Below are 23909 nucleotides of genomic sequence, written 5' to 3'. Positions count from 1 at the left end.
TGTACTGAGTGCTGAGGAGGGGGCGCTGGGTGGCTTCCCTGGGCATGATGGTTGCAAAACAGCATAGGCCCTTGCATTTTCTGGGTTGTTCCCGTGTTTCATTCCTCAACTTCCTGGACAGTATTTGAACAAGTCGTATTTTACTAAAGGACTTGTGGATTGCAGGGTTCCACGACATCACCTCATAGATACAGTCGATGGTTTGTTCCAGATTCAGGCTTGTTTCCGGGAAGAAACCCTGACAGAAATTCAGAAGAACGGGAGCTGCATTCCATTAGGACTTGAATACACGAAATGTTTGTCTCAGGACCTTCTAGAAGAATGAGCTGTGACCCACTTTCCGAGTCCTGCTGGAACCAGTGACCGAGGTAAGGGCACAAACTGTCCCCCACAACATACATGCTTTTTTAAAAAATTTATGGTTATTTTTCCAACCTAATGAAGTGATTGAAAACTACAGAAAACCCCGTAGGTAGGTGTCTTAACCTTCTGATATCTATTACTTTAAATTGCACTTAGTAAACATACAGTGTAATATTAGTTTCAGGTGTACAATGTAGAGCAACACTTCCATGCGTCACCTGGTGCTCATCCCAGGTGCACTTCGTAATCCCCAGAAGCTGTTTCATCCATTCCCCCACCTCATTGTGGAACCCCTCAGTTTGTTTTCTAGTTAAGAGTGTTTGTCACTGTCTCCTCCCCCCCCCCCCACTTTGTTTTGTTTCATTTCCATGTGTTAGTGAAATCATCTGGTATTTGTGTTTCTCTGACAGGCTTATTTCACCCAGCATAACATTCTCTCCATCCACCTCGTGGAAAATGACAAGATTTCATGTTTTTATGGCTAAATAATATTACATTCCATATACTACATCTCAGTTTATTCATCAGTTGATGGATGCTTGGTCAGTTTCCGTAATTTGGCTTTTGTAGAAAATGCTGCTGTAAACTCATGGTGCATGTATCCCTTTGAAGAATTATTTTTGTATTCTTTCTGTAAATACCTCGTAGTGAAATTGCTGGATCGTAACATAGTTCTATTTCCATTTTTTTTTTTTGACGAATCTCCATGTTGTTTTCCAGAGTGACTGCACCAGTTTGCATTCCTTCCCACAATGCAAGAGGGTTCCTCTTTCCCCACATCCTTGCCAACACCTGCTGTCTCATCATTCATTGATTTTAGTCATTTTCACAGATGTGACGTGTTATCTCATTGTACTTTTGAATTGTATTTCCCTGAAGACGAGTAATGCTGAGCATCTTTTCATGTGTCTCTTGGCTATGTTTATGTCACCTTGGGAAAATGTCCATTCATGTCATCTGCCCATTTTTAATTGGATTTCTCATTTTTTGGGTGCTGTATAACTTTATATATTTTGGACAGTAAACCTTTATCAGATGTCGTTTACAAATATTATTCTGTAGGTGTTTTAGTTTTGTTGATTATTTCCTTTGTGACAGAAGCTTTTTATTTTTATGAAGTCCCATTATTTTTGCTTGTGTTTCCCTTACCTCAGGAGATATATCTACAAAGATGTTTGTACAGCCAATGTCAAATAAGATACTGCCTGTGTTAGGTATCCTCTGGGATTTTTATGGTTTCAGGTTTCACACATAGTTCTTTATTCATGTTGGATTTATTTTTGTGTATGTTGTAAGAAAGTGGTCCGTTTGTGTTTTTGTTTTGTTTTGCAGGTTGCTGTCTAGTTTTTCCAAAACCACATGTTGAGGAGACTTTTTTTAAGTTTATGTATTTATTTTTGAGAGAGAGAGAGAGAGAGAGAGAGAGAGAGAACATGCAGAAGAGGGTCAGAGAGAAATGGAGAGAGAGAATCCCACGCATGCTCTGCACTGCCCTGAGATCATGGTTGGAGCTGAATCCACAGTCACACGCTGTGGAGACACACATGTGTCCCAAGAGTATCTTTTTTTACCCATTGGATATCCTTTCCTGCTTTGTTGAGAATTAATTGACCATATATGTATGAGTTCATGCCTGGGTTTCCATTCTATTGGTCTCTGCGTCTATGTTTTTGTTGTTGTTGTTGGTTGCCAGTACCATACTGTTCTGTTCAGTACAGCTTTGTAATATAACCTAAAGTCTAGAAGCGTGATGTCTCCAGCTTTAGTTTTGGTCTTCAATTTCTTTTGGCTGTTTGGGGTCTTTGTCACTCCATACATATTTTGGGACTATTTGTTCTAGTTCTGTGACAAATGTTTTGTTTGTGTGATAGGGATTTCATTACATGTGTAGATTGTTTTGTGGAGTGTAGACCTTTTAACAGTATTTTGTTCTTCCTATCCGGGAACATGAAATGTATTTCCTTTTCTTTGCGTCCTCTTCCATTTCTTTCATCAGTGTTTCAAAGCCTTTAGAGTACAGATCTTTTACCTCTTTGGTTAGGTTTATTCCAGGTATCTTGGGGTATTTGGTGCACCTGTCAATGGGATTGACCCCTTACTTTCTCTTTCTGTTAATTCATTATTTGTCTACAGAAATGCAATAGATTTATGTACATTGATTTCTGTATATTTTGATTTGTTGAATTCATGTATCAATTCTAACAATTTTGAGGGGAATCTTTCATGTTTTCTATAGAGAGCATCATGTCATTTCCAAATAGTGAAAGTTCTATTTCTTCCTTGCCAGTTTGGATGCTTCTTATTTCTTTTTGTTGTCTGATTGCTGTGGCTATAACTTACAGTACTATGTGGAATAACAGTGGTGAGAGGGATCATCCCTGTCTTGTCCCTGACCTTGGAAGAAAAATTTCAATTTTTCCCCATTGAGGATGAGATGAGCTGTGGGTTTTTCATAGATGGCCTTTATTATGTGCAGGTAGGTTGAGTACCAATATACTTGCTAGGGGGTTTTATCGTGAATGGACGTGACATTTTGTCAAATCGTTTTCCTGCATGTCTTGAAAGCATCATATTGTTCTTATCCTTTCTTCTATTACTGTGGTGCATCATGTTGATTGATCTGTGAATGTGGAACCACACTTGCAGTCCGGGAATATATCCCACTTGATTATGGTAAATGATTCTATTAATGTATTATTGACTTTAATTTGAAGGTATTTTGATGTGGATTTATGCATACATATTCATCAGGATATTGGTCTGTAGTTTTATTTAAATTTTTTTAACATATTCAAAGTATTTATTTACTTAGAGACATAGAGTACATAAAAGTGAGGGAGGGGCAGAGAGACAGGGAGAGGGAGAATCCTGGCCATGCTCCACACTGTCAGCACAGGGTCCAACGTTGGACTCGAACCCATGCGCTGCAAGATAATGTCCTAATCCAAAATTAAGATTTGGACACTAAACCCACTGAGCCACACAGGAGCCCCGGCAGTTTTCATTTTTAGTGGAGGCTTTAAATGGTTTTGGTATCAGCGTAATGATGGCCTCATAAGATGAATTTGTAAGTTTTCCTTCTTTTTTTATTTTTTTTTTGTAATAATTCAAGAAGAATACATATTATCTCTTCCTTAAATGGATGGTAGAATTCATTAGTGAAGCCATCTGGCCCTGAACTCTTGTGTTGGTGGGAAATTTTTTTTATTACTGATTTGATTTCTTTCTGTTTTCAGATTTTATGTATCTTCCCATTTCAGTTTTGGTAGTTTGTGTGTTTCTAGGAATTGTTCCATTTTTCTCAGAGTGTCCAATTTGTTGCATATAGATTTTCATAATATTATCTTCTAACTGTATTTTTGTGGTGTTGACTGTTATTTCTCCTGTGTTATTTGTGATTTTATTTACTTGAGTCCTTTCCTTCTTCTTTGTGAAAACTCTGCCTAGGAGGTTTTCATGTTGATTACTGTTTTCAAGGAACCAGCCCCTGGTTTCATTGATTTGGTCTAGTGTCTTTTTGGTTTCTATATTCCTTATTTCTGCCGTAATCTCTATTATTTCCTTCCTTCGGCTGTTCTTCTCATTCCTTTAGTTATAAGTTAGGATTGTTTGGGATTTTTCTTGCTCTTTATGGTAGGCTTGTACTGCTATATACTTCCATCATAGACTGCTTCTGCCGCATTCCAAATATTTTTACCAGTGTATTTTCATTTTCATTAGATTCAGTGTATTTTCTCATTGATTTCCTGTTTGACCCATTCATTGGGTAGCATGTTATTTAACCTCCCTTTATTTGTGGCCTTTCCCCCTTAGTGTGTGTGTGTGTGTGTGTGTGTGTGTGTGTGCGCGCGCACGCTCACGTGGTTAACTTCAAGTTTCTTAGCTTCGTGGTCAGAAAAAATGCTTGGTCTGATCTCTGTCTTTGGATACCTGTTGAGGCCTGCTTTGTGACCTAGAATATGATCAGTTACGGAGAATGCCCCATGTGCACTTGAAAAGAATGTGTACTCTGTCATTTTAGTATGGAGTGTTCTGAATATATCTGTTAAACCCACCTGGTCCAGTGTGTCATTCAAAGCCATTGTTTCCTTGTTGATTTTCTATTTACAGGTTCTGTCCATCGATGTGAGTTATGTGTTAAAGTCCTCTAACATCGTTATATTATTATAAATGAGTTCTTTTATGGTTGTTGTTAAATGTTTTATATACTTGCTGGTTGCATGTTTGGGGCATCAAAATTTAAAATCATTGGATCTTCTTGTTTGGTTGTCCCCTTTAGTATGAGATAGTGTTCGTCTTCATCTCTTGTTACAGCTTTATTTATTTTTTAAATTAAGTCTTAGTTGACATACAGTGCATTCTCGGATTCGTGAGTAGAATTCAGTGATTCATCCCTTACATACAACACCCAGTGCTCATCGCAACAAGTGCTCTTCTTAATACAGGTCCCCCATCTAGCCCAGAGCTGACCCATCTCCCTCCATGAACCTTCACTTTTTTTTCTCTATCATTAAGAGACACATGTGGTTTGTTACCACTCTTCTCTTTTCCTGCCCCCTTCCCATGTTTTCATCTGTTTTGTTTCTTCAATTCCACATGAGTGAAATCATATATTTGTCTTTCTCTGATTGACATATTTCACTTAGCATAACACATTCTAGATCCATCCACATCGTTGCAAATGGCAGGATTTCATTCTTTTTGAAGCTGAGACATATTTGATTGTATATACATATGTATGTATGTATGTATGAATATATGCACATAACACACACACACACATGCGTATACATGAATACACAGACACACACATACACAGACCCCACAACTTCTTTATACCTTCATCAAACGATGGATACTTGGGCTTTCTCCATAATTTAGCTACTGTTGATAAAACTGCTATAAATATTGGGTGCATGCAATTTTACTACTAGGTATTGACCTAAAGGGTACCAAACTACAGTCTCGATTTTAAAGTTTTTTTGCCCGATATAAGTATTGGTACTGAGTTTCTTTTGATACTATTGGCATGATAAATGTTTTTTCATTCCCTCAATTTTTTTTTAAATTTTTTTTTCAACGTTTTTTATTTATTTTTGACAGAGACAGAGCATGAACGGGGAGGGGCAGAGAGAGAGGGAGACACAGAATCGGAAACAGGCTCCAGGCTCTGAGCCATCAGCCCAGAGCCTGACGCGGGGCTCGAACTCACGGACCGCGAGATCGTGACCTGGCTGAAGTCAGACGCTTAACCGACTAGGCGCCCCTCATTCCCTCAATTTAAATCTGCAGGTGACTTAAGTCCAAATAAGGCTTTGTAGGCAGCACCTAGATAGGCCTTGTTTTTTTTTTTTTTTTTTTTTTTTTTTTTTGTCCATTCTGTCCCCCTATCCAATGTCTTTTGATTGGAGAATTTAGTCGATCTACATTAGAGTAATTATTGATAGGTATATATTTAGTGCCCTACTAGTTGTTTTACCATTGTATCTTGATGTTTTCTCTGATCCTTTCTTGTCTGTAACAATTTTGGTCTTTCATTTCCACTAAAAGAGCCCGATTTATATATTCTTTTCTTTTGACTGGTAGTATATTTCTTTACTTATTTTTAATATTTTTTCTTTTTTAAAATTTAAGTCCAAGTTAGTTACCTTATAGTGGAATACAGTTTCAGGATTAGAATTTAGTGATCCGTCAATTACAAAATATATCCAGTACTCATCCTAAGTGCTGTCTCTAATGCCCATCACCCATTTAGCCCATACCCCTATTCAGTAACCCTCCAGGAACCCTTAGCTTCTTCCCTCTATTTAACGGTGTCTTATCGTTTGACTCCATCTCTGTTTGTATCTTATTTTTGCTTTCCTTTCACTACGTTCTTCACTGTTATGAATTTTCTCATCTGTGGAATTTAATATGATGTGTCTTTCTCTGACATATTTTGCTTATCATAATAAAGTCCAGTTCACTCCACGTTGTTGAAAATAGCAAGATTTCACTCCTTTTGATCGCCGTGTAATATTCCATTGTATGAATATACATCTTCTTTATCCATTCATCTGTCAATGGTCATTTGGCATCTTTGCATAATGTAGCTATTGTTGATAATGCTGCTATAAACATTGGAGTGCATGTGCCACTTGGAGTTAGCATTAATGTATCCTTTGTGTAAATACCTAGTAGTGCAATTGCTGGGTCCTAGTGCAGTTCTATTTTTGGTTTTTGTAGCGAATCTCCATACTATTTTCCAGAGTGGCTACACCATTTTGCATTCCCACCAGCATTGCAAAAGCTTTCCCTTTGCATCCTTGCCAACATCTGTCATTTCCTGAGATGTTAATTTTAGCCATTCTGATAGGTGTGAGGGGATATCTCATTGTGGTTTTGATGTGTATTTCACTTATGAGGAATGAGTTTGAGCATCTTTTCACGTGTGACCAATCTGGATGTCCTGTGTGTTAAAGTGTCTCTTCATGTCTTTTTCCCATTTATTCTCTGGATTATTTGGCTTTTGAGTGCTGAGTGTGATAAGTTCTTGATAGATTGTGGATACTAACCTTTTATCTGATATGTCACCTGCAAATATCTTCTCCCATTCCATTAAGTTTCCTTTTAGTTTTCCTGATTGTGTCCTCTGCTGTGCAGAAGCTTTTTATCTTGAGGTCCCAATAGTTTATTTTGGTTTTATTGCCCTTGCTTCTGGAGAAATGACAAGCAAGAAGTTGTTGCGGTCAGGATCAAAGAGGTAGGTTGCCTGTTTTCTCCTCTAGGATTTTGATGGTTTCCTGTCTTACATTTAGATCTTTCATCCATTTTGAGGTGTGTTGTGTGTGTGTGTGTGTGTGTGTGTGTGTGTGTGAGAGAGAGAGAGAGAGAGAGAGAGAGAGAGAGAGAGAGAGAAAGTTTAAGAACATAGTCCAGGTTCATACTTCTCACTGTCCAGGTTTCCCAGTACCATTTGTTGAAGAGACTCTTCTTTTTCCTTTGGATATTCTTTCCTGCTTTGTGAAAGATTATTCAGCCATATGTTTTAGGCTCCATTTTTGGGTTCCCTATTCTGGTCCTTTGATCTATGTGTCCGTTCTTGTGCCCGTACCATACTGTCTTGATGATTGCGGCTTTCTAATGCACCATGAAGTCCAGAGTTGTAATGTCTCCATCTTTGTTTTTCCTTTTCAACATTACTTTGGCTCTTTGGGGTCTTTTCTGGTTCCATACAATTTTAGGATTGTTGTCTCTAGCTCTGTGAAAAATGCTGGTGTTGTTTTGATAGGAATTACATTGAATTTGTCGATTGCTTTGGATAGTATTGACATTTTAACAATATTTGTTCTTCTAATCCATGTGCATGGGATGTTTTTTTTTTCATTTCTTTGTGTCTTCTTCAACTTCTTTTATAGACGTTGTATGGTTTGTTCTTTTAATTTTTTTAATGTTTATATTTGAGAGAGTGAGCGAGCAAGTGAGAGCGCATGAGCGGGGGGGGGGGGCAGAGAGAGAGAGAGAGGGAGACACAGACTCTGAGGCAGGCTCCAGGCTCTGAGCTGTCAGCACAGAGCCCGTCAAGGGACTCAATCCCACAAATGCAGGATCATGCCCAGAACCGAAGACGGCACTTAACCGACTGAGCCACCCAGGAGACCCTCTATTGTTTTAACTGTACTGATCTTTTCCCTCTTTGGTTGGGTTTATCCCTGGGTATTTTATGGTTTTCAGTGCAGTTGTAAATGACATCAATTCCTTGATTTCTCTGTTGATTCATTACTGGTGTATAGAAATGCAATCAACTTCTGCATATTGATTGTATATTCTGATACTTTCCTGAATTCCTGTATCAATCCTAGAAGTTTTTTGGTGGAGTCGTTCGGATTTTCCACGGAGAGTATCGTGTCTGTGAGCAGGGAAAGATTGATTCCTCCTTGCCAACTTGGACACCTTGTATTCTTTTTGATGTCTGATTGCTGAGGCTAAGACTTCCAACAGCATGGTGAATAACAGTGCTGAGAGTGGACATCCCCGTCGTGTTCCTGACCTTAGGGGGAAAGCTCAGTTTTTCACCATTGAAGATGATATTAGCTGTGGGACTTTCATATCTGGATATTCTCATGTTGAGGCATGATACTTCTATCCCTCCTTTCATGAGGTTTTTTTTCATCAAGAAAGGATGCTGCTGCATTTTGTCAAACGTTTATTCTGCATCTATTGAGAGGATCATGTGGTTGTTATCCTTTCTTTTATCAATGTGATGTATCACATTAGTTGATTTGCAGATATTGAATCTATTGTGCATTCCAGGAATAAAATCCACCTCATTGTCCTGAATAATCCTTTTTATGTATTGTTGGATCCGGTTTGCTACTTTTTGTTGAGAATTTTTGCATCCAGGTTCATCAGGGAAATTGGTCTGTAGTTTTCCTTTCTGGTGGGGTCTTTGTCCAGTTTGGACTCAAGGCCATGCCGGCCTCATAGAATGAGTTTGGAAGTGTTCCTTCCATGTCTTTGGCCATGACCTTATCTTGTTCTTTCACTTGGGATGCATTCCTCTTGTCTTGGCATTTTGGTTGAGTATTTGCCTTCTCTGTTACCAAAGCTCATTATGTTACCTGCCTCTGGGATGAATGGCTATATGAAGAGGAGATCATCTAGTGTCCAGGGCCTGGCACATCACGGAGTGTCTGCGGTGTGTGTTGCATGCACTGTTTTGTGTTCTGGCTGCACTATCCTTCAAGCCAGTTGTATGAGCAATGTATGGTCCTTGGCCAGAATGTTGTGAGACTTTTCTAGGTCTGCTCCGATCTGCTTGTTAAGTGAGACTTGAAATGATTGCCACTAGAAGTGAAGCCCTGCATAACTGTCTGGTCAAGAGAGGTGTTATGGTCATGGGCTTCCCCTGGTCTTCTGGGGAATGGGCCAGCTCCATTGTGACTGAAGCAAGATTGAATGACCTTGAAGGCCAGTCTCGCCAGAACACAGGAAGTTGGGGTTGTCGTAAGCAGCTTAGGCACCCAGTGTGGGGATTGCCTTGGTTCCAGCAGATGGCTCTGTGTTTTTTTTTGCCTGGGGGGTGTGCAGAGCAGGGTAATGGCGCCACGCAGCTCCTCTGTCCTAGCTCTTTGTCCCCTCATTGTGAACACTGCTTCTCAGGGATGCTCTCCACGATGAGTGTATAATCTCCCCCACGGTGTGCACCAGGAGTTGTACAGATCACTGATTCAATGCCATCTGCCTGCAAGTTGTTGGCTGCCTTCTCTTCAGGAGTAGGCCAGTGCCCTCATGGCTGTATCCCAGCCAAGCATGCTAACCTTTGAAACTACACATTCTCGGGGTGCCTAGATGGCTTGGTTAAGTTTCTGACATTTGATACTGGCTCAGATCATGACCTCTTGGTTGTGGGATTCTCTCTTTCCCTGTTGTCTTGCCCCTCCTTTGCATGTGCTCTCTGTCTCTAACTTGAATAAACTTAAAAAAGAAATAGTGGCATGGAATACCTAATTTAGGCAAGACTGCCTCTCTGAGGGGAATGGCAGGGATCTATCAGTTAAATTTCCAGCACTGACTAGGGAATTCTTTGCTGACTGGTTAAAGGTTACATTCCTGAAGGAATGAAATTAGGTTTAGTGACATGTGGCCTTACCGTAAGTAACTCCATGATGGGCCTGTGATTTTTCTTAACATTCCAAACCCAAATTTTTACACATACATTTTTTTCATTAAATGTATAGCCCTAAATAATACTTTAGGCATCTACTGCCGGCCCAAAGATCATATCCTGTGAAACTGTGACCATCTCCTAATCATAGGTAAAGATCGACTCTGTGGCTCTAAGATCTTTGTGGCTCTAATTTACTTTGATCTATGTTACTAAGATCTTTGTGAGTATGGGTTACTGCTGGCCTTTTGAAGTCTTTGACGCAGGGACCCCCGGCCAGGTTGCTGACCCATCACTTAGGCACAGAAGCACCCTTTACAAGTCACCCCGCCCTAAAGCGTTGTCTTTCCCTCTGGTACTTCTGGGGCTTACCCTTTGGCAAGTCACATATCCTCATGCAAACATGTCAGTGTGGACCAGAGAAAGCTCCTTGCCTGTGACTCCCCCTTCATGGTCAACTCTTATCCTTCTGAAACCCTTTGAACTCCCTATCGTTCGTCCAGTCTTTGGATGTCTCTTTGATTTGGAAATATTTGATTCTCTTGTATTCCTGCTAAAAATATACGTGAAAATATTAAAGCAAGGGTTCTTTACAATAAGTGAGCCAGTCACAATGCTTCATCTGGCCGCGTGTATGTTTTTATTTTTGACGATGTTCAGGCATGATGTGAAGTACATCCTGTAAACTCTGAGTATCATTCATTATCTAGCATGACCACCTTTATGGAAAGCCATTCAATGACATGATCGTTCAAGATCAGAAAAACACTTAATTTACATACCACATAATAGAGTGGTATATATGTACGTTATTATCTTAAAATATGTAAAGTAGATGTTTCTATGAAGTGTTTATCATGCATTCAGTTTTCTCTACCATGAAAGCTAGTATTTAAATTAAACAATAGTAAGAACAACAAGAATAGGTACATGTACATCACGAGTAACTAATACTGGAACTGGTTATATAATCTTATGTGTAGAAAAACCATGATTACTAATAATCTATTCTATCATGATGGGTTTCTATTTACCAAAAAAAATTGGGAACATAATACTGAGTATCCACATACATCAGACTGTTTTCTCACTATTGATGTCATAATGGTTGGTACATGATCACAATCAATGTATCAAAGAGATATGGTAGTATGAAGTAAAGTTTATATTTGTATTCAGATTGCTTCGGTTTTAACCTCTCCTAGCCCAGACTCATCCCAGCTGGCACGTTACAGTCATCCTGTCTCCTTAGGCTCTACTAGGCCATGACAATTTTTAGATTTTTCCATATTTTTCATAAGGTGCAAAGTTTTGAGGGTACGTTTGTAGAATGTATTTTGTAGAATGATCCTTGGTTGGGATATGTCTAACGTTTGTTCAAATGCTTAAGCCAGAGTTATTGTGTTTTGGAGCAGAAGATCCAGAGGCATAGTGCCATCCATAATTATCACTTCACATAAAGATTGTTTATTTTGAAGATTGGGGTCTTTTTTGGTTCCATACAAATTTTAGGACTGTTGTTCTGTGAAAACTGCTGTCGGTAATTTGATAGAAATTCCATTAATTCTGTCAATTGCTTTGGGAAGTATAGACTTTTTCACTATATTTGTACTTCTGATCCGTGAGTATGGAATGTCCTTCCATTTCTTTGTGTCATCTTGAATTTCTTTCATCACTGTTTTATACTTTCTGAGTATAGGTCGCTCACCACTTAGGTTAGATTTATTCATAGATATCTTATTTTTGGTGTATGACTGTAAATGGGACTGTTTTCTTAATGTCTCTTTCTACTGCTTCTGTATTGTCTACAAATGCAACAGATTTCTGTACAATGATTTTGTATCCTGTGACATTGCTGAATTCATTTATCAGTTCTAGCAGTTATTAGGTGGACTCTTTAGGGTTTTCTATATATAGTTTCATGTAATCTGCAAATGGTTTCGTTTCGTTTGTCTGCTGGCTGTGGCTAGGACTTCCAGTAATTTGTTTACTAAAAGTGGTATGAGTAAACATCCTTGTCTTCTTCATGACCTTACAGGAAAAGCTCTCAGATTTTCCCCATAAGGTTGATTATAACTGCAGGGTTTTCATAGATAACATTTATTACGTTAATGTATGTTTCCTGTAAACCTACTTTAAGGGGTTACATGCATGAACGGATGTTGTACTTTGTCAAATGTTTCTTTCTGCATGTATTGAAATGACTGTATGCTTCTTTTCTTTTAACGTTTATTAATTTTGAGAGAGACAGAGCGTGAGCAGGGGAGGGGCAGAGAGAGAGGGAGACATAGAATTTGAAGGAGGCTCTTGGATCTGAGCTTTCAGCACAGAGTCTGAAGCGGGACTTGAACTCAGGAATCATGAAGTCATGACCTGAGCTGATTTCAGACTGTTAAAGGATGAGCCACCCAGATGCCCCGATCATCTGGTTCTTATCCTTTCTCCTGTTGATGTATTGTATCACATTGATTGATTTGCGAATATTGAACCACCTTTGTAGCTTGGGAATAAATCCCACTTAATTGTGGGATATATTTACAGTTGGTTTATCTTCTTTTTGGATTGTACCATTTACTGGTATATACTATCCTCCTCTGTGTCTTGTTATGTACTTTTTTGAGTGTATTTTTTCTGATACAAGTATTGCTACCCCAGCTTTCTTTTGACATTCATTTGTGTGATATTTCTCTATCCTATCATTGTTGAGCTGTAAAGTGGGTCACTTGTAGGCATCTGAATCTGTTTTGTTTTTTCATCCATTCTTAGACCTTACCTCTCTAGATTGGAGCATTCACTCCATTTCCCTTCAAAATTGATTGTTATGTATATATGTATTGCCATTTTATTGCCTGTTTTGTTGTGGTTTCTAATGATTTTCTCTGATCCTTTCTTGCCTTTCTTTCATGTATTGCTTATTTTCTTTAGTGATATATTTTGATTTCTTTATCCCTATTCTTAGCATATTTATGACTGGTTTTAGGATATGGCTACTGTTAGGTGTTTATATAACCTCTTCTGCATTGAGCAGTTTGTATTGATGGTCATTTACCTTTGAACCCATTACTTTCTCCTCCCTAGGTTTTTGGTAAATGTTATTATATTTCAAATCCATTTCTCTGAGTACTTTAACTGATTTTTTTCCAGAAATGTTCATTTTTTACTTGAATTTGTCTTCTACCTCTATACTGTCACTGTTGGTCTCTCCTTTCCACTCAAAGAATCCCTCTTAATATTTCTTGCAGGACTGGTTTAGTGGTACAAACTCCTTTAGTTTTTGTTTGGGGAAGTCTGTGTCTCCTTCATCCTGAAAGATAGCCTTGCTGAATAGAGTATTCTTGGCTGCTGATTTTTCCATTCAGCACTTTGAATATGTGATGTCACTCACTTCTGGCTTGCCAAGTTTCTGTTCAGAAATATGTAGCAAGCCTTATGGGTCTTCCCTTCTAAGTTAAGGACTGTTTTGCTGCTTTTACAAGTTTTTCTTTATTCTCACCCTAATTTGTAAGTTTGCTTACAATAGGTTTGTGTGTTGGCCTGATTTTGATGGGAGTTCTCTAGTCTCCTGGATGTGGATGTTTGTTTCCCTCCCCCAATTAGGGAAGTTTTCAGCTATTGTTTCCTCAAATAAATTTTCTACCCCATTTTCTCTTCCTTCTGGACTCCTACAATATGAATACTATTATCTTTCCTGTAGTTACTGAGTTCCCTTAGTCTCATCTCACGTTGCAGAATTCTGTTCTCTCTCTTTGGTTCAGTGTGATTAATTTCCATCACTCAGTCTTCGAGGTCACTAGTTTGTTCGGCTGCTTCTTCCATCCCTCTGTTCATTCCAGCAAGCATGTTTCTCCTTGATTGTGTCCTCAGTGTCTAACTATGTTATATCTTACCTCTGTCAGGGGTCTCACTCTTCTACTCATTCCACAACTCCAGTGAGTATCCTTATGATCATTGCTTTCAAATCTGTATCAGGTATGTTACCTACATCTCTTTGGCTTAGTTCTCTGGCTGTGGCTTTGACTAGGTCTTTCATTGTAGATAAATATCTCTGTGTGTCCATTTTGTCTGTCCCTCTGGCTCTATTTCTCTGTGTTAAGAAAGTCAGCTGTGCCTTCTGATCTTGAAATGAATGCCGTTATTAAAAAGAGGTCCTGGAGTCCTCAGCAGTGCACGTCTCCGTTTATAGGACCTGGACCTTCAGGAGGATATCGTATGGGTATTGCTCACTCCCTGCTGTTGTGTCTGGGTTACTTTTCCTTTCAGTGCAGGGGTCTGCACTGAATGCGTGCCTGTTGTGGGCTGTGCTTGCTCTCAGTGGTGTCAGTGGGACTCAGGCAGGCCAGCTGAGTCAAGAATCAGCATGAATACATGTGTCTCCTGTGGCCTAAGCATTGTGTGAAATGCCATGTATACGTTGCCTCTCTACACAGGCAGGGACCTGGCTATCACTCATCCTCCTGGATAACCCAGTGCTGGGTCAGCTGACCTCCAAATACCAGGATCTAAACTCAAGGGAATTCAGCCCCCCTGGGTTTTAATGCCCAATGTTGTGGAGATTAGTCTTCCCTGTGTTGCTACCTGGTGTGAGGGCTCACTTTTTCTGCCCCTTCTGCAGGCAGACAGCCTCCACCTTTCTGACCTTCCTAACCTTTCTGATGCAGCTTCTCTCTATTTAGGTGTGGAGTTTCTTCTGCCAGTCTTTGGAACGCTCTCTGGTTCATGGACTTGGATGTGGATGTTATGCAGTTGAAAACATGGGACAGCGTGAGCTCAGGGTCTGCTTACTCTGCTATTATTAATTTTTTAAATGTCTTATTATTTTGGATTTTTGAGACATGGGCTGACTCATATCACCCGTGCACTTCAGGATTAGAAAGGAACGTTCCCACATTTGCTTCTAGTATATTGTGCTTTGAAACTCTCTTTAATGAGGTATAATTTACATATAACAAAGAGCCTCAATTTAAAGGGTATAATTTGATGAGACTTGATCTCATGGATACAGCACCATGAAGTCATATGGTTGCTCTCTAAACCTTAAATCATGATCCCTTTGTGTCTAGAGCTAATGTTGCTTTTGAAGTAAGGACTTTTTTTTTTTTTTTTTTTTTTTTTTACGTTTTCGGATATTGGCCAGGTGTCTGAATGCCTGCACTAGGGTACCTACCTCCTTTTCGGATAGACTGTATTCCCGTAAGTATTGCCATCGCTCTACCTTTGGACTTTATCCTGCGTTGTATCTTTCAGTCTGTTCACTTAATTTTGTTGCAGTACTTTAATGCTGAGGGATGCATAATTGGATTGATTTTCACTAAATGGTACAGGCTGCAGTTCCAATCGTGACAGAAAGCACATGCTTCCTGTGTTAGGTACTCAAGAGCAAGGCAGATACCCTGGGCACTTGAGCTGAGTATGTCACTCGGTGTTTTGCCAGCCCTCTTCCCTTCCGTGGGAGACAAGGGTCTCATTTTGGTCACACAGAAATGTAGGTGAAGTCAGCAGAGAAGGGTCCCTTCTCCTCTCTTCCGTTTGTCTCTCAAACTCCCTGTCACTACCTTCTGCCTGTCCCTTTCCCTGACTCACTCCCCCAGGCCCACTGCTCCATTCCAGCCATGATAAGGGTGTCCTCCAGCTGCTGGTCTCTGCTCTGCCATCACTCAGTGAGGAAACTACAGGAGGATTATGTAGTTCATGGGTCTGATCAAGAAATCTCTGCTCCTCAGAGTCCTCCTACACGTGGTGCTGTCTGTGGAGACCTGGCATCCTGGGCGTGGGTCTGACCCTCACTCCTCTCTACAGCTGGTTCCTCATCCTTCTCCACCATTAGATCTCAGCCATTTCCTAAGGACAGATACCTGTCTGACCCCAAGGCACCATGGAGTCAGGGAATATTCCCAAAATAATTGAGCATAAGCACCGCATCAATCTAGATATAGGTAGTTCCCATCACCCCGGAAAACTCCCTCAGGTTCCCCTGCACAAAGGGTGATCTTGCTTCTATCCTCCATCACCACCATTTCTGGCACTTTGTTACCTGTGTGTACAGGAACCCCACTGTGTGCACTCAATGGGGAGCGAGAGTAGATGGCCCTAGAAGCAGACGCTGACACAGAGACAAAACGATGAAAGGTAGATTAGGGGACAGTAAGAAGGACAAAGTGGAGGGGACATGATGGGCAGGGAAAGCATTCAGGTAGATCTGACACCTTCTTAAAATGTATATACAAACACGATTGTCTGTCACCATGCAGTCCTCTTCAAATTTCAAAAGAGTTGTCCTATAAGGCAAAGAGATTTTGGTTTATTCCCCTGTGATCTTATGTTTTCCTACATGCATTCTGTCTTCTGTAGTTTATCTGTGGCCTCAGATGAACATTTTAGTGTGTGGCTGCCTCTGTGAGATTATGTGTAATAGAAAATGATTATCTTCAGATCTAGGTCTCTGAATGTACATATTCTCATACTTATCTTTTCTTTCATTGTGTGACAGGGCCCGAATTCTAATAGAAAAATGAAGGACATTGTCTTATTTTTTAAAACAGTGATTCCCACTCCCTGGGCTGAGTTGTTAACAGTCTTAGTTTAATGAACTCCCGTGACCATCTTTTTTGGAGGATCATTGTGTGGATATCTTAATTGAAACTGTGAGAAGCGTGAGGGGACAATTCCCAGAGATTTTGCAGATGATTTCTGCACTGAATGTCTTCTTTTTCTCTTGTTCTTGGAAACAAATGTTATCCCTGTTTTCACAGATAACACAGCTGAGGCTCTGTGTAGGTCCCACTGAGAACTGGTATTAGGGCTGAGACAGCAGGAACACAGGCAAAACCTCAGTATATTGTGAGAGAAGTTTGAGGAGATGCAAAGCTGTAGTCACGATGATGACAGGGGTCCAGTAGTGGTGGCATCCAGCCCTGAATTGTAGGATGACTCAGCTGATCTAGACTCTGTCTCCACTTTTAGTCTCACTGAGGGATATGAACTTGGGCATACAGCATTTTCATAAGACCAAGTTAAATTCCCCATATCTCCAGGGCTCTTTTCCCCCCACAAATACCAGAACCTTCAGGAAAATCCAGAGAGACAAGAATCTTTTTACATGATTACCTGCGTGCACTTTGGCAACACACTGATATTTTGGAGATGAACGGTGCATTGTGCACTGATAGTAATCCCACACAGCACCTCCGTATGGACCTCACACTCCCTGCTCAGGCTGCGGCCAGGAATGACCTCCAACTGCATCTCACTGACCCCAACACCCTCCCCTCTGCACCTCCTCAAACTCTGCTTACTGTGCTCAACTTCCCTTCTATTCCTGTATGATTCAAGGTTCCCCCGTTTTTGCCCTGGATCCTTCACTGGTGTTTCCATTTTGGTGATTACAAGGTCTGAATCATTTAATGAATGTCCCTCTTTCACACGGGACACCTGATGCTCTAAAAGTTAGAGAACCCAACACATTGTGTCTCAACATACGCACCAGTACTGCCGATATGTCTGCTTTTGTGTAAAAAATCCTCTTTCATTGGACAAGAGAAACGTATAGCTCACTGTATTACAGGGACATGACACTGCCCATTGTATGTATGTCCTGAGAAACTTGAGATATGCTACAGTGTCCTCAGGCAGTTTGTAGTTGGATTGCCAAGACTCACAGCCATCTCTACATCATTGCCACAGTCAATCATGAAGAAGATGAATATACTTTACCAGCCACTCATCCAATTCAGGTCATCTTAACAAATAGAGTAGGTGGAGGAGGGGGATGTGGCCTATAGCCCATGACTGGTGGTGAAGGGTGGTCCACCGGGTACAGCCTGCAAGGTAATCCTGGGAAAGGACCAGGACTCTTGCATACAAAATAGCCTGCGGAAAAGAAATGAGAGGTATGTTCATAGAACAGAACAGAGCACCAACACCAGCAAAAAGCAGAAACCCAAAGCAGCAGTGCTCATATCCTACTAGTTTCCCCACCACCAGATTCCAAGAGGGCAGCATCAGTACCAAAATCTCTACCCATACTTTGGGTTCCACTTACAGCTTTGGGGTGGGAAGAGGATGTGATTGGGGTAAACTAATGTCCCCACGTGTCTGGAAACGTAGAAACAGCAAGGGCCCTTTTCCTAGAAGATTTATAGGCTGAATACTAAATTAACAAAGTAGCATATTCCAGATAGGAAGGCAACTATGTCCAGGATCACACTCCACCCTTCATCCCCTCCACCACAGAGGCTGTTTATTGTGCATGTGAAGAACTACAGAATGAGAAGGAATGACAAAGCCAGTGTCCACACATGGAATCATAGCCCTCGTGGCTCAAAGTTCTGCCTCTAAGCCCCTGCCTGTGCCCAAACTACTGTCCCGACAATGGGGTCTCCTCCTCTCTGGAAGTGCTATCCATGGGCACAGAGACATATGGGGAGACGGGGATCCTGAGGGCCTGTAGAGGAACTGGGAAAGCATGCTCTTAGAGAAACAGGTAGCCTATACATGTTAGTTGGCCTATACATGTTAGTTAGGTTCAGCTAATTTATTTGAATTCAGAGGTACTTCTCAGCTTAAGTACAGTACATTTTGCAGGGTAATTGTGTTCTCTGGAAAAATGAGCTGAAATTCTAAAAGACAAAATTAACACAAATGCACTTTGATGTCTGGTGTAAGTTTCCATGTTTTAGCTGTACCTGTGACACAGGACACGAGAGAACGTGCTCAGGTGAACACAAGCGAAGGACACCGTGGGGACTTGCCACACAGGTAATTTTGGATTTTTTCTCTTCACAAATTAAGTTCCAGTGCATGTTTTCTATGACAAATATGCCACCTCTTATAGTTCAGAGTGTGTGTGCCCAGGGCACACCTGAAGGGATTCTGGACAGCATGTTTACCAAAATGCTGATAGGTATGAAATTTACTTTGTCTAAGACCATTGTAAATGATACATGCAAAAATATAAGTTGGAGTGAAGGCAGTTCACATTTTCAAGTTGTAAGGATACCCACAGATTTTTCTGAGCACGTTAAAACCCTCAATAGAAGGAAACAGGAGAGGAGGAAACAGCAAGAGCAATGATTCCACATTGAGGAGATCCACAAAGAATGAGGCAAGGTAGGAGACTTCCAAGTGGAGTGTGGTGTCATCCTCCTTGATTTATTCCAGGAACACATTAGAAGAGCCCTATGGCCCCCACCTTTAGGCATGCTTAGCTGCTCAAGTTACCACAAACAGATGCCAGCTGGGAAAGAGGGAAGCCTGTAGACTCGGCGGTAAAGGTTTTGCATTTGGGGAAAAAAAAAACAAAAACAGCAGACAGGCCATACTTCACACAAACCAGAGAAAATGGCAGGAGGGTGTCCTGTACAGAAAGATGTGGCGGTCTGTAAAGAATTAGAACTGAAAATGGCCACAGCATTTACTTTGTGCTTCACGGCAGTTTTGGCAGAGCCAGTGTCGATGTCACTCTTGGTTGTGACTCCTACTTCTGGACCTGCAAAAAGCTCTAGAAGGGATGGAGGTTTATTTTGATTTGCGTAGACTGTTTGGAGGTCAAAAACAAAACAAAAAACCCTCCCCTCATACTTCAAACAACTTAAACTCTTTGTCCCAGTGAGATCCCAAATTACATGCACAGGGTGTCTCACATGCCTCCGGTGATACCCAAAAAGAACTTGAAGAACCATCCCTTGTAACTTGATGAAGACTCCTAAAAGCCCTGACTCAGATGTATTCACTCAGCGAACAACTATGGATGGCTGGGGGCACAACTAGATGGACGTACGTTACATTGTGCCTCATGCCTCACAGATCCCAGCACGTGGACTGTGTACAGGGCATTTCTGCTGAAGCGCTATGTCTGATTTTCTGCATACGGCCCCATTCCTTTTCCACAAGAGATGCCTGTACCAACCCATTGTGGGGGAAAGGACAAAGATGAGATCCTGAGAAACTTTTGAGGAATGTGGTAATGGCAGCAGACACATTCCCCTTGCATCACAATATCTGTGGTACCGCCTCTACACCTTGGCCCAAGACCTAACAGCAACAAAATAAGGTGAGTGTGTTTTACAAGTCAACTCCTAGTGCTCAGATCATCTTACCAAGTGTTGCAGGTGGAGGGGTTCTGAGTGGCCTCAGGGCCACTAAGGTTCAGGAGGTGGATGTGCGTAATAGTCCATGGGGGCGGGGCGTCTCCAGGGTAGGGCATGCAGAATCGTCCAGTTAACGGAGGAGGTCCCCAGGATCCAGACTGCCCTGCAGAACAGAAGTGACAGCTACATCCATATGCCAGACAAGAGAACAAATACCAAAAGCAGCTGTAACCCAGAGAAGAATGTGTCAGCACCTGCCACCTTCTCTACCACCAGGATCCAAGAGAGTAGCATCAGTACCTGAAAACTCTGTCCCTGCCACTGGATACCACCTACAGCTTGGGGTAGTAGATGCAAGAGGTTAACCTACTGCCACCACACATCACTGCCCATGTCTGTGGAAGAAAATGGCAAGGGTCCTGTCCTAGAGGGTTAACAGAAGTAATTACAGATTAATGAAGTAGCATTCTCCAGACAGGCAGCCATCGATGTCCAGGTTCACCCTGCATCCCTCCTCTACAGCAACTCCAGATGCTCTGCTTTTGGTATATTAAGAACACACACACACAAAAAAATAAGTGGGAATACACGGCTCATATTCTGCTCATGGAATCACAGCCACTCCTGGCAAAACGTTCTGCAGCCGGACCCTCTCTATGCTTCCTTTGCTCTTCTCCCTGAGAAAGGAGTCTTCCCTCTTGAAGTGTTGTCAAAGGCCTCTGAGACCTCTGGGGAGTGGAGGATGCCTGGAATCCTGCAGGGGAATGAGAGACCTCTGTGAAGAACAAGTTACTTGTGGTGAATGTCTACAAAGCTCAGATGTGTTCATCTTAATTCATAGGGAATTCTGACTTTAAGCATACTACAGGACACAGAGTAATTATGTGCAACAGAAAAAAAGAAGGAGAAATTCACATAACAGATTTCATGCAAGTGTTTTGGTACAAAACTCCTGGTATGTGTCATGAGACTGTATGAGCTCTAACAGTGACTGGGGACACAACCAAAAACTGCTCATAGAAACACAATTGAAGGACACAGTGTTCAAACTATTTTTACCTAAGGTATAGGTGGAGGATTCCAGGCAAGTCATTTACCAACAAAGACAGGAAGGTGATGACTGATGACACTGGCTTTATCTAGGACCACTCTAAATGGCACAGGGCACAACATATAAAGTTGGAGTCATGAGGTCGTTTCTAACCGGTTCATCTCCTAGCCAGAATCAAGAAAGAAAGACACAGCAACCACACTCTTCCCACCGAGGTGAGGTCTGCAAGGGGTCACCCAGGCCAGGAGACTTCTGTTTGGAGTGTGCAGTCATCCTCCTCTCGTTATTTCTTGAAACTCACGGAAAAACCTAAAGGTACTCAGTCTCTAAGCGCTTTTGGCTTCTAAACTTACCACAGAAAGCTGACAGACTAAAAATTGAGAAGCCTGTGGGCTCCTGGGTTATGAGTATGCGTTTCGAAAACAAAGAAGAAATAGACATAGCACACAACACGCAAAACAAGACAAGGCTGGGTGAGCGTGCCGTACATAAAGATGAGGGTTTCCCAAAAGAGTTACAACTGAGAATGGCCCCGGCATTTACCTTGTCCTTGTCTGCATTCTTGGTACAGCCAGAGTCGCTGTACCTCACAGAGGTTTCAGCAGTTTCTCAATCTACTAAAGACCCTAGAAGGGACAGAGGTTTATTCTGCTTTCAGAGGACTGGGCATAATGAAAACAATCCCTCAACTCATTCCTCAAATATCTTAAACTTTTCCCTTCAGTCAGGTCCGTGACCAGAGGCAGAGGGTATCCCACATGCCTCAGGTGACCCCCAAGGATAAGGGAGAGAACCATCCCCTCACCTTGATAAAGACCTCACGGTGCTCTAGTTCATGTTGTTTCATAATTAATCACATAACTGTGGACAGGTCAGGCACAACTAGCAATTTAGAATTCATCAGTAAAACAGTTTTCTCAGTATACATCATGGGAAATCACGATTTCATTACAGATAAAGAATTAATATGAGGATGCTTGGATTCATCATCCGTCTCTTAATTTTGGCTCAGGTCACGATCTCACAGCTTGTGAATTCAAGCCCAGCATTGGGTTCCTCACTGACAGTGTGGAACCTGCTTGGCATTCTGTCTCTGCCTCTCTCAAAATAAATAAACTTAAAAAAAAAAAGATTACTGGTTTGGCATATATCCTCAATGAGTCCTCAAGAAGCGTGCATTTCTTCCGACTTCAGGCAAATTGTTCAATCTCTCAGCTTATCTACAAGCTGCCTTCCACATGAGAGCAGTTAGTATATAAGGAAAGACTAATTTGACACTATAGAGAAATGGGAAACTGTGAGAAGTTAGCAGTGAAGCTGCAGAGTTACACTGATACCATCAGGGGACTAAGCTAAGCTTTATGGAACTTCAATTGAGGGATGTAGGAGTACAGTTCCCAAAAACAAACAAAAAGAAAGACCGTTAAAACTAGTGAATAAATGAGCTTCTCCTCAAATAAACTAAAGTCTTCACATTGAGTCCGGGTGGGAAGAAGGATGAGGCCCATGTCCTGTCATCCTTTCCAGGCTCTTCAGACAGGGGGATGCTAGAGGAGGTGGGAGGGTCACCGGTAGAGGAGGGGCATGAGCTCCACCAGTCTCAGGGACAAGTGCCTCACTGACTGCGGCAGCAGAGGAGAACACCCTTCTGTCACCCCTTCAGACCACCTGCTGTCCTTAGTGCTTGTGATTCTTTCCAGACCACACAATGATCATCCACAGGAACAAGCTGCACAGCAGAAGTTAGATTGCGGCACATCACAACGTGCCTCTTACCTCTCCTCGGAGGGTTCTGCGTCTCTGGTCTTGCAGCCATTGGTTTCTGCCTCGTGTATCCCTCAGGCAGCCTCTTTGCTTCCATCCCGTCCAGTCTTGGATACAGAAAAATAATGGACTTCTATAAGAGTTGTAACACCACGTCGTCTACTAGACAACTAACAGTGCAGGCGTCATCCCTGGAAACACCCATAAAAACGCAAGTCAAATGACCACACCTGTATTTCAAGTAAGCGACCTCCCTGCCCTGCTCCACCATCTCCCTGTCCCAGATCTGAGTCTTGATCTGGGGGAGAAAAAACACATCCACCTTCAGTCGGAAGGTGGTGCCACACTGTGCACCAAAGAAAGAGGAGGAAACAAGAAAACACTTACCTAGTTGTCCTGAGCATTCTTCTCATGAACTGCAAGCTGAAAAAGCCAACAATGAAAAGCCTGTGGTAAGGGATTCCAAGGGCCACTACACTCACCCGCGTGAGGTGCTAAGGGTTCAGTATGTCAGGCAGAACTCAGGTTACCTGGTATCTAAAGGGGAGCTCTGCCTGCTGCAGCTGTTCCCGTGTTTGTTCAATTTGTTGCCTGTGAGTTACAATTGCTCTTGTCAGATAAGGCCCAATATTGGGTATGATTTTAAATAAGCTGCCCACGTTCCCAACAACCTCATATCTGTCCCCTGATACAATTTATTCTTACACATGAAACACTTTGCCCATGATTATCAATGACCAGTAGGATCAAAGCTCTTGTTACATCCTTTCCTTACTCATTATTCCATGCCTGTAGGGTTCAGAGTTCATAGAGTTCCTTCCCATTTTCAATCTTTCTCTAACTCATCATGTGACAAGTGTCTTTTATCATAAAGATCTATTCTTCTATAACTTATATCCTCACCATGTTTCCCAGGGTTGCAAAGACGAGGGCCATGAAATGGCACTACCACGTTGATGGGTATGATTCATTGTACGACACACTGCTTTCCTACAGATGA

General features: G+C 41.5%; 2 long non-coding RNA genes across 3 annotated transcripts; one reads left to right on the top strand and one right to left on the bottom strand.

The window, feature by feature from the left end:
- LOC122212894 lies at positions 1–23909 on the top strand. Its single transcript, XR_006199355.1, has 3 exons — positions 1–368; positions 18671–18763; positions 23825–23909. It is a non-coding gene; the product is annotated as an uncharacterized LOC122212894 (long non-coding RNA).
- Positions 17726–23869, bottom strand: LOC122212893. 2 transcript variants are annotated; one of them, XR_006199354.1, is made up of 5 exons: positions 23440–23869; positions 23297–23332; positions 22922–23207; positions 20104–20257; positions 17726–17875 (listed from the first exon to the last, which is right to left on the bottom strand). It is a non-coding gene; the product is annotated as an uncharacterized LOC122212893 (long non-coding RNA). The 2 variants fall into 2 exon arrangements; XR_006199353.1 differs by having other exon boundaries at positions 22922–23100.

This window comes from Panthera leo, unplaced genomic scaffold (genome assembly GCF_018350215.1).
Source record: "Panthera leo isolate Ple1 unplaced genomic scaffold, P.leo_Ple1_pat1.1 Un_scaffold_43, whole genome shotgun sequence".
In the NCBI taxonomy this organism is placed as follows: Eukaryota; Metazoa; Chordata; class Mammalia; order Carnivora; family Felidae; genus Panthera; species Panthera leo.
Note: the sequence above shows the minus strand (reverse complement) of the source record. Positions and strands in the feature narration are given on the sequence as shown.